Below are 12,156 nucleotides of genomic sequence, written 5' to 3'. Positions count from 1 at the left end.
GGTAACGCCATACAGCCCCCCTGTAGGTAACGCCATCCAGCCCCCCTGTAGGTAACGCCATACAGCCCCCCTGTAGGTAACGCCATACAGCCCCCCCTGTAGGTAACGCCATACAGCCCCCCCTGTAGGTAACGCCATACAGCCCCCCCTGTAGGTAACGCCATACAGCCCCCCTGTAGGTAATGCCATACAGCCCCCCCTGTAGGTAACACTATCAAGTCCCCCTTGTAGCTAACGCCATACAGCGCTCCCTGTAGGTAGCGCCATACAGCCCCCCTGTAGGTAACGCCGTACAGCCCCCCTGTAGGTAACGCCATACAGCCCCCCCTGTAGGTAACGCCATACAGCCCCCCTGTAGGTAACGCCATACAGCCCCCCCTGTAGATAACGCCATACAGCCCCCCTGTAGGTAACGCCATACAGTCCCCCCTGTAGCTAACGCCATACAGCGCTCCCTGTAGGTAACGCAATACAGCCCCCCTGTAGGTAACGCCATACAGCCCCCCTGTAGGTAACGCCATACAGCCCCCCCTGTAGGTAACGCCATACAGCCCCCCTGTAGGTAACGCCATACAGCCCCCCCTGTAGGTAACGCCATACAGCCCCCCCTGTAGGTAACGCCATACAGCCCCCCTGTAGGTAACGCCATACAGCCCCCCTGTAGGTAACGCCATACAGCCCCCCTGTAGGTAACGCCATACAGCCCCCCCTGTAGGTAACGCCATACAGCCCCCCCTGTAGGTAACGCCATACAGCCCCCCCTGTAGGTAACGCCATACAGCCCCCCCTGTAGGTAATGCCATACAGCCCCCCCTGTAGGTAACACTATCAAGTCCCCCCTGTAGCTAACGCCATACAGCGCTCCCTGTAGGTAGCGCCATACAGCCCCCCTGTAGGTAACGCCGTACAGCCCCCCTGTAGGTAACGCCATACAGCCCCCCCTGTAGGTAACGCCATACAGCCTCCCTGTAGGTAACGCCATACAGCCCCCCCTGTAGGTAACGCCATACAGCCCCCCCTGTAGGTAACGTCATGCAGCCCCAACCCCCCAAAAAAATACGACCTATAGTGTGTCCTACAAAAGACATGTATCCCCTATTCGCAGGATAGGGGATACATGTGTGATCGCTGGCACTGATAAGGAAAACGGGGGACCGAAAGTCCCCCGAAGTTCTCCATGACTAACCTCTGACTTCCGGAGTCTGCGCAGCTCAATAAAAATGAAAGGAGCGCTGGTCACGCATGCGCATAAGCGCGACCGGCGCTCGATTCATTTCTACGGAGCTGCCGACACAGACCCCGGAAGTCCGTTCTCCCTATCGCTGCCAGCGATCACACATGTATCCCCTATCCTGTGGATAAGGGATACATGTCTTATGTAGGAACAACCCCTTTAATGGCAGAGCGGGGAGATACCTCCCTGTTCTGCCGTAGTGTTCAGTGGCGTCGCTCTGTAGCAGCCATAGCGGCAGCTAGCGGAGCCTCCGGCCATAGTGGGGGCCCGTGCCACGGGCCCCCTCATGCTGCGGGCCCCGTAGCAGCCGCTACGGCTACTATAGCGGTAGTTACGCCACTGTCCTGATGTGCCCATAGACTACAGTTATTTAAACATGTGCTAAAAGATCTTTTGGCATACTGTACGTTTGGCTGGTATACATCAGTATACTGTACCCTTTTCTTAGACTACTTTTCCACAGCGGAGTGCAGCATACAGTTGCATACATTTGGCGACACACTTCTAACCTGTCTGCCGAATGTATGCCCCATGTGTAATGTGAACAGAGCCTAAAATTACACATCTACTATACTAACTAAGGGTCCTGTTACACGGCCATGTAAATGATTGTCGATCAACAAGACAGCTCATTGATCGGCACTTGTTTGCTCCTTTCACACGGAGCAATGAATGCTTATGTATAGGGACGAGCGCTTGTAACTCAGATCGCTCAACCCCATAGATTTTTATCATGTCGGCAGGACCTCTCCTCAGGGAGATGGGCTGCCGACAACGCTGATTTTTAATACTGCATAAAAGAGAAGATTGCCCATGAACGAGCGTTTGCTCGTTCATCGGCTGATCATTGCCCTGTTTACACTAGCGTTCATATGGCCCGTATAATAGGGACTTTAGCCTAGATAAGCAGATTTTGTCTCAACAATTGCAAAGGGAATGTAATGTTCGTGGCTGCGGGCTGTCAGCTCCAAACTCCTCCTGACAGCCGCAACCACGAGTCAGCAAGCGCTGGCCCCAGCCTCCTCCTAAGGAGATGCCAGCGCTCGCGTCCACTCACCTCAGCCGGATCCCTCAGCTAGATCTCCGGTCTCGACAGGACCAACTCCTCCAGGCTTTGAACATTCTTGCACGTCGGCAGGAGGCACAAGCTGCCGTTCCTCCTACTACACCTCTTGGCAGTATTGATCCTCAGACTACACCTCTTGGCAGTGTTGACCGGCGTGTTTCTTTGCCACTTCCTGACCGCTATGATGTTGAAGCAAGTACCTGTCGTGAATTTCTGAATCAGTGCCAGATCCACTTCAACCTGTATAATAGGACATTTTCGTCTGATGGCGCAAGGGTCGCTTTCATCATCTCTCTCCTCACTGGCAAGGCTCTTGCATGGGCAAACCCTATCTGGGAGAGACAAGGACCAGAGACCCATTTCTTCCAAGCCTTCCTCCGGACTTTTCATATGGTGTTTGAGGAGCCTGGTCGGGTCTCTTCTGCAGCGGCTTCTTTGATTAAACTACGCCAAGGAGACACCTCCGTGAGAGAGTACGCCATCCACTTCCGCACCTTGGCGGGAGAGCTGTTATGGAACAATGAGGCCCTGGTGGCTGCATTCTGGCATGGACTGGCTCCTAAAATTAAGGACGAACTTGCCGCTCGAGATCTGCCGTCTACCCTGGATGACCTCATCCTTCTGTCCGCTTGGATTGATATAAGGATCCGAGAACGTCTCCAAGAGGTTCGATGGGAGGGAGTCCTTCCCAGTTTTGCTCCTACCTTGCAGCAACCCCTGCTGTCCTCAGATGTCGATCCTCCTAAGGAGTCTGTGATAATAGACCAGTGTAAGTTATCCGCCCAGTAGAGACAATGCAGACGCAGGTCTGGACTTGTGCGCCTGTGTCCCCAAAGACCCCAAAGCCTAGGGTTGCTAGGAGTTACAACCTTGGGTAAGAATGGACTTCGGTCTAAATTGTCCATACATGTGACCATAGTGTCCGGTGTGAGAACGCATCAGGTCTCTGCGTATCTGGACTCTGGTTCCGCTGCTAATTTCATCCGTAGAGACCTGGTGCAGATTCGTTCGGTTCAGCCTTCTCTGCCTCGGTCATTGGCAGGATTGCCGAGTCAATATGCTGCATTTTCGGACGTCTTCAGCAAGAGGAAGGTGAAGACATTGCCTCCACATCAGGCGTATGTATGCCCTATCGAACTGATTCCTGGTGCATCCCTTCCCCGTGGTAGGGTATATCCTCTCTCCTAGCCAGAGACCCTGTACATGTCCGCCTATGTGAAAGAGAACTTGGAGAGGGGTTTCATACGAAAGCATTCCTCCCCGGCAGGAGCCGGGTTCTTCTTTGTCAAAAAGAAAGATGGCTCTCTTGGTCCTTGCATCGACTACCGAGGTCTCAACCAGATCACGGTGAAGAATAAATATCCGTTGCCACTGATCTTTGAACTGTTTGATCGTATACGTGGAGCCAAATTTTTTTTCTAAACTAGACCTGCGTGGGGCTTACAACCCAGTCCGGATTCGCCAGGGTGATGAATGGAACACTGCATTTAACACCCGTGATGGTCACTATGAGTATCCAGTAATGCCCTTCTGCCTGTGTAATGCTCCCGCGGTCTTCCAGGAGTTTGTTAATTAAATTTTCTGTGACCTCCTCTATGTTTGTGTTGTAGTCTACCTTGATGACATCTTGATTTTTTCTCCAGATCCTATGATGCATCAGAGACATGTCCGTCAAGTTCTGCTACGGTTAAGGGAGAATCGTCTGTACGCCACATTGGATAAGGTCGTATTTGACAGAGATGCTCTACCCTTCCTGGGCTACATCGTCTCGAATTCAGGTCTCGAGATGGATCCTGAGAAGGTAAAGTCTGTCCTGGAATGGCCACGCCCTCAAGTCTTGAGGGCCATACAGAGCTTTTTGGGGTTCGCCAATTTTTACAGGCAATTTATTCCAAACTTTTCTTCACTGACTTCTCACATCTCTAACCTTACTAAGAAGGGTATGAACGCCAAGGTGTGGACTCCCGAGGCAGAGTCCGCATTCAATAGGCTGAAGAGTGCCTTCACGTCAGCCTCTCTTCTCCATCATCCGGATGTCTCTCTGCAGTTCTCGTTGGAGGTGGACGCATCCTCTGTAGGTGATGGTGCACTCCTGTTCCAGACAGGTCCCAAGGGCAAGTCAAGGGTATGTGGATATATTTCTAAGCACTTCTCTTCCGCAGACTGCAACTACTCGATTGGGGATCGGGAGTTACTGGCCATCAAATTGGCTCTGGAAGAGTGGAGACATCTACTAGAGGGCGCAGCTCATCCGATCCTAATTTTTACTGACCACAAGAATCTGACCTACATCCAGACGGCCCAATGGCTGAACCCTCGTCAGGCCAGGTGGTCTCTGTTCTTTACCAGGTTCCAGTTTGAGCTCCATTATCGCCCGGCCGACAAGAATGTGAGGGCCAATGCCTTGTCCAGGTCTTTCAAGACGGAAGACACCATAGAGAGTCCACAGAACATTATTGATCCGTCTTGCATTGTCTCTGTCAATCCCCTGCAAGTTGGGGACATTCCTCCAGGGAGGACTTTTGTGCGCCTGGCTGATCGTGGAAGAATCCTCTGCTGGGGACACTCCTCTAGACTGGCAGGTCACGCGGGGGTACGTAAGGCCCGGGATCTGATTGCTCATCATTTCTGGTGGCCCACGCTGCCCAAGGACATTATGGACTTCGTTTCTTCCTGTTCTGTATGTGCAGACCTGCTTGTCTGCTCCAGCCATTGCCTGTGCCCATTGCTCCCTGGCAGCATATAGCTATGGACTTTATCACAGACCTGCCTCTCTCTGCTGGATGCAGTGCTGTCTGGGTGGTGATAAACCAATTTTCGAAGATGGCCCATTTAGTTCCTCTGACCGGTCTTCCTTCTGCTCCTCAGTTGGTCAAGCTATCATCCAACACATCTTCCGCCTGCACGGCTTGCCGCAGCATATTGTGTCTGATCGGGGGGGTGCAGTTTACATCGAAGTTCTGCGGACTCCTCGGTGTGAAGTTGGACTTTTCCTCAGCCTACCATCCTCAGTCCAATGGTCAGGTCGAGAGAATCAATCAGATCTTGAAGAACTACCTACGCCACTTCATCTCCAAGCAGCATGATAACTGGGTGCAGTTGCTCCCATGGGCAGAATTCTGCTACAATAATCACACCAGCGAGTCTACAAGGAATGCACCGTTCTTCATTGTCTACGGCCAGCACCCATGAATTCCTCTCCCGGTGCCCGATACTTCCGAGGTACCAGCAGCTGACTCCACTTTTAGAGACTTCCTGCAGATCTGGCAGCAGACTCGATCCTACATCCTAATGGCAGTCGACCGCATGAAACGGAAGGCTGACACAAGTAGAAGAGAACCTCCTCAGTTTCTTCCTGGCGCAAGGGTCTGGTTGTCTTCTAGGAATATCTGACTGAGGGTGCCGTCATGCGAATTTGCTCCCAGATGCATCAGACCATTCGAGATCCTGCAGCAGATCAACCCTTTCGCCTTTCAGCTGCCTCCTACCCTCAGGATCCCCAACTCCTTCCATGTCTCCCTCCTGAAACTGGTGATTCTGAACCGCTATTCCAAGACTCCCAGCCCTGCGGTTGCCTCGAGTGGCCCTTCGGACACCTTTGAGGTCAAGGAGATCTTTGGCACCAAGAAAGTGGGAGGAAAAACTTTTTATTTGGTGGATTGGAGGGGGTTTGGTCGTGAAGAGAGCTCCTGGGAGCCAGAGGAGTATCTCAATGCCCCATCTCTTCTGAAAAAGTTCCTCTCTCGTTCTGTTCCCAAGAAGAGGGGGCGTAAGAGGGGGGATACTGTAATGTCCGTGGCTGTGGGCTGTCAGCTCCAACCTCCTCCTGACAGCCGCAGCCACGAGTCAGCAAGCGTTGGCCCCAGCCTCCTCCTCAGGAGATGCAAGCGCTCGCGTCCACTCACCTCAGCCGGATCCCGGAGGACTTGAACCTGTGAGTACCCTGGACTATAAGAGGGGTCCAGCCCCCTGCTTCTATGCCTGAGCGTTGTTGATGTTTCCTAAGTTTGTCTATGTGATGGCCTCCTAGTGTATTCCTGTTTCCTGTTCCTGTACCTGTTCCAGTTCCTGTTCCTGTTCCTTGCATTCCATACCATCCTGGTCGAGCACTGTGCTGTGCCAAAGTCGTGTCGTGCCTTATCCCACGTCTGACCTGCTTCACCTCGCCTGACGTCTACCTGCTGCCTGGTCCCAGCCGAGCCTGCCTTGCTGCTGTCCGAGCTGCCACAGGTACCTATACGAACTATAGACATTGTCCTGCGCCCTGTTGGCCAGCTGCCATACCGCCAAGGCGGTACGGCCCAGTGGGTGCACAGACCCTTCGTGACAGTGAAAAGTGGAGACAGCTGACACAGAGTGAGATGAGTGGTAAGGGTTTTTCAAAGACTGCTGGTGGTCAAGTTCCAGCTCCAGTGGCAGACTCTTTTGGCAGACTTCTACCCTCTTGTTCTGTGAAGAAATAGTGGATGGCAGTTTTATAAAAGACTTCCTCCAGGAAATAAATACAGCAACCTAAAAAATAAAGTTATATAAAATTACTAAATTGAAGTGTGAAAAAATGAATGCACTAGTAATCCTTAGATCTTCTGTGAATAATAAAGGATCCTTTCATGACAGCTTATTCTTTACAACGATTTCCAGATATATGAGAGCTATTATGGATGTAGTAAAGCCACATTGCTATTTTATGTATTTATCTTTACAGCGTTCTAGGGAAAGTGATTAATGCAATACATAGCTGGACAGAAGGCAATATCTACTTGTATTTCTGCAGTGTAGAAATACTAGAACAAGAAACATGTTGCTGAATAAACCACATGGCGAGAATTAACTTATTAACTGGATGATAAACAGGTCGGGGTAAATTCACCCAACATAAGGGCAAAAGTCATGGGAAGATTGAATCAGAGCAAAAGCAACTTAATTTATTGGATTCCTGTCACCGTCTGCTTAGACACAAACACTTATAAAAACTTCATGACAGAATAGTGCCATGGAGCAGAAAGTCATTTCAAAAGCGCTATTTATACAGAAAGATATCACCATTGCCTGCAGCTGTCGAGCATGAAAGGCCATTCAACTGATTGGATTCAACTCGTTCTGCCATTATTTTATCACAATAGTAGAGATTATTTCTCCAGCTATGTCAAATTACTTTCTCACCCCAAAATTTAGAGACGTGGCTAGGAATAGAATGGACATTGTATTTTTATACTCTATAAAAATATAAATAACATGAGTCAAGACCACGTCCCATAAAAACCATTAGTAACTGATCTCGTTCTCTTATATGAGTTTATTAAAAAAATATATATATATATATATATATATATATATATATATATATATATATATTACTACTCTTTGCTAATATTTGTTTCTGGAAAAGCAAGATGAGAAGCAATTTAGACACTATGGTCTGTGTAATGAGTCATTTCAGCTGTGATAGCGCTGCAGGGGAATTAAACACTTGCTGTCAGGTTCCCCCATAGATCACAGCTGATTGCTGAAGCAGCGGGACAACCTGTGGTCAGCTTATCTTTGCTTCAGAAAGGAAATCTCAAAAGCGACAACCCCTTCAATGTTACTGGTGAACTTTTTTTTCCTATTTTTTGAGGAGGACACCTGTTTAATTGAAATATCGAACCTCAAAAGATGTCTTAAGTGAGGTTTATTTAGTTTAAAATCTCACTTCCCCTAATAAAATTATCGATTGTGGCCTATCAAGGGAATGGGCAGTTAAATGACTAAATGGAACTATAATTTAAAGAAACACTCCCAGAAAATGTTTTATTCTTTGGTTCGTTAAGGCACATTATGTAAATTGTGGTGAAGGTAATCTTCACAATGGGAGTCTTATAGGAATGAATGGAGAAACTTGACTTCCTGTCCACACGAGACGCTGTGGCAGTTGGAGAGTCCTATTGCTAGTCACATGACACAGCTGAATATCACAAGGCAGTGGATAACTCATAAATACAGCCACCGGTAAGATAATTACCTTCACCACAATTTACATAATGTGCCTTTCTAATTGGCCAGAGAATAAAAAATATTGTGGGGGTTCTCCTTTAAATGGTTTAAAGATTATACATTATATAATATTACTATTCAGTGACTTTACTAGCTGAGGAAGGGCTTGTCAATATCTGACAAGTCCAGCTCATGTCCAAGGAGGGAAGTTGTCAATATTAAAAATACATCAACCAGGGGCATAACTATAGGGGTTGCAGAGGAAACAGTGGTTCTCGGGACTTGGTCAGGGCCGATTTTAGACAAAGTGTGGCCCTGTACAAAATAAAAGTGGGGTCCCAAATCAAGTGGCGCTACTGTTTGGGCCTGAGGTCATGTGACCATTTGCGCTTGTTACTCTTTACATGGCAATCAGTGTTTGATAAAGGTCCTGTATGGACCGAAACATCACACAAGTGAGGACTGCCTATACATTACTTAAGTGAAATTTTGTGTGCGGAGTTCTCTTCTATATCATAAGGATTTAAAATCCTACTACAGCATGTCAGTGCTTAGACCAGAGAAAAATAAAAAATTCAGACAAACTGTTGTTGCATAAATACTTATGCCTTCTCTTCAGCTGTGGGCGCCGTTGTCCTGTGTCCTGATATTGATTAGCATTACATTATTCTAATGCATACTGTCTGTCATACTGTCCTTTAATTGCCGTGACTGCACAAATTGCTAGAAAGGCAAATTTACGCATAACAATTATTAAAGGGGTTGTCCACTTATAATTTGTTTTATTAATAAGTATTTATATATACAGCAACATCTCATCATGTCTGTTAGTGTGTGTGAGGAGCTATTATTCTCCCTGTCTCCTCTGTGTTGTTGTTTTTTTATTTTTCAACTTTACTAACAACATGACAACATCCCCTAGAGAAAGGCAACCATTTAAAACCCTTGGTGACATCTCATGTACAGTTACGTCGTTGCCGCCAAGGGGTTAGCGCATTGTCATGTAACTGTACATGGCATTGATGGAGCAGGCTAAGAAGCTAAGTCTGCCCCATCTTCAGCGGGTGTCAGCTGACACTCTGCTGTAACAGCAGGGACCAGACCGAGGTCCGATCCTCGCCATTTAACCCGTCAATTGCGACCGCAGCATTTAGGTGGTTTATAGCCGATCGGCACCCCCGCCACATAATCGTAGGGTTGCCGATGGTTGCTATGACAATCAGAGGCCTAACAATGGCCTCCTGGCTGCCAAGTACGGAAGCATTTTAGGTTTCCGCGTTTTTAGGCAGTGTATTAGAATAGCGATCAGGGCTTCAGGCATTCGAGTCCCCTATTGGGACAAAACATTTTTTTCAAAAGTTAATAAAAATTTCAAGTTAAAAAAACAAAAACTACCTTTTTTCCATAACTCTTTTATTATAGGAAAAAACTGAAAACATTAAAAAAGTACACATATTTGGTATCGCTGCATCCGTAACGATCCCGAATATAAAACTATAACATTATTTATCATGCTTGGTAAACGCTATAAAAAAAATTATAATAAACAATGCCAGAATCGCTGTTTTTTGGTCACCTCGCCCTCCAAAAAAATGGAATAAAAAGTGATCAAAAAGTCGTATGTACCCCAGAATGGTACCAATAAAAATTTGTCCCGCAATAAACAAGCAAAAAACAAGCCCTTACATAGCCTTGTCGACGCAAAAATAAAAAAGATATGGCTCTTAGAATATAACAACACAAATTAAATAAATGATTTTTATTTAAAAAAGTGATTTTATTGTGCAGACTGTAAAATATAAGAAAAACTATATACATTTGGTATCGCCGTAATCATACGGACCCGCAGGTCAAGTAAATTTATAGTACATTTATAGCCCATGGTGAACACCGTAAATAAAAGAATAAAAAACAATTCCAGAATTGCTGTTTTTTTGGTCACATTGCTTCCCAAATTTTTTTATAAAAAGTGATCAAAAAGCCGCGTGTAACCCAAAATGGTACCAATGAAAACTACAGATTGTCCCGCAAATATAAGCCTTCACAAAGCTCCATTGACGAAAAAATAAAAAAGTTATAGCTCTCAGAAAATGAAAAACACAAAATGTTCAGCGTATGTTCCAAAAGGGGGATAAGATCGGGCACCATTTATCAGTGCGACACTGGCCACATATCAGTGGATTATTATTTATTTACCCAATTTCTATATGACCTTATTACACCATGATGTACTCCGCAGGGCCGGCTTCAGCACCCAGCGAACCCGGGCAAGTGCCGGGGGCCCACTACACTTGGGGGGCCCACTCGGGTGCCGGATGCTGTCGCTGCCGTCGTCACGGCATCACTGTCCATATATATGCAGTGATGTCAGGAGGAGAGAAGAAGTCCCAGGCAGAGCGGATAGCGGCTCTGTTCCGGGACTCCATCTCTGGGGAAGCCCCTGACATCACTGTCCATATATGGACAGTGATGTCAAAGGGAGAGAAGGAGTTCCAGGCAGAGCACTACAAGCATCTCTGCTCCGGGACACCGTCGCTGGGGAAGCCCCTGACATCAATGTCCATATATGGACAGTGTTGTCAGGAGCAGAGCAGTGTCACAGGCAAAGGGCTATTAGTGTTCTGGAGTTACCCCTGACATCACTAGCCATATATGGACAGTGATGTCAGGAGCAGAGTAGGAGTCCCAGGCAGAGTGCTAGTAATGCTCTTCCTGGGACTATGGCTCTGGGGTTGCCCCTGACAACACTGTTCATATATGGACAGTGACGTCAGGGGTTTCTCCATCGGCAATGCTCAGGCTGGGGATTCCACTCCTAGAGGGAACCCCAAAGGTGCTACCTACAGGGAGGGAGGCTGTGTGGTACTACCAGGGTGAGTGGCTTTGTGGCACTATCAGGGAGGGGGGATGTGTGGCACTACCAGTGAGGGGGGCTGTGTGACCCTACCTGGTTGGAGGGGGCTGTGTGGCACTACCTGGGAGGAGGGTCTGTGTGGCACTACCTGGGATGGGGGCTGTGTGGCACCTGGGAGGTGGGGGCTGTGTGGCACTACCTGGGAGGAGGCAGCCGAAGCTTGTAAGACACAGGATTGATTTGTAGCAGAATCTCGAAGGGTCCAAGGAACCTGGGAGAAAACTTGCAAGACAACACCCTCAGCCGGATATTCCTGGAAGACAGCCAGACCTTCGTACCTGGAAAAAACTGGGGAGGTTCTTGTCTTCTAGTATCTGCCTTTCTCTTCATGCGGTCCACCGCCAGCAGAATAGAAGATCGTGTCTGTTGCCATATCTGCATAAAGTCCCTGAAGGTAGAGTCAACTGCAGGCACCTGGGACATAGTAGAGACAGGAAGAGGTATACGAGGATGTTGGCAGTAGACGATGAAGAACAGACTGGAGGTGGTGGACTCACCAGTATGGTTATTATAGGAGAACTCAGCCCACGGGAGCAGCTGCACCCAGTCATCATGCCGTCTGGAGAAAAAGTGCCGCAGATAGTTCTCCATAATCTAGTTAACTCTTTCGACTTGTCCATTGGACTGAGGATGATAAGCCGAGGAGAAGTCCAACTTTACACCGAGGAGGCCGCAGAGTGCTCTCCAGAACTTCAAGGTGAACTGGACCCCTCGATCCGAGACAATATGCAGAGGCAAGCCGTGCAGACTAGAGATGTGTTGAACGAAGAGGTCGGCCAGTCGAGCAGCAGAAGGCAGACCAGTCAGGGGAACGAAATTAGCCATTTTACAAAATCGTTCCACCACCACCCAGATCACACTGCATCCTGCAGAGAGAGGCCGATCTGTGACAAAGTCCATAGCAACATGCTGCCAGGGGCATGGGGCACAGGCAGAGGTTGGGGCAGACCGGCTGGTCTGGAGTGGGCA

This window comes from Rhinoderma darwinii, chromosome 1, assembly GCF_050947455.1.
Source record: "Rhinoderma darwinii isolate aRhiDar2 chromosome 1, aRhiDar2.hap1, whole genome shotgun sequence".
Taxonomy (NCBI): Eukaryota; Metazoa; Chordata; class Amphibia; order Anura; family Rhinodermatidae; genus Rhinoderma; species Rhinoderma darwinii.
This window is presented reverse-complemented; position numbering follows the sequence as displayed.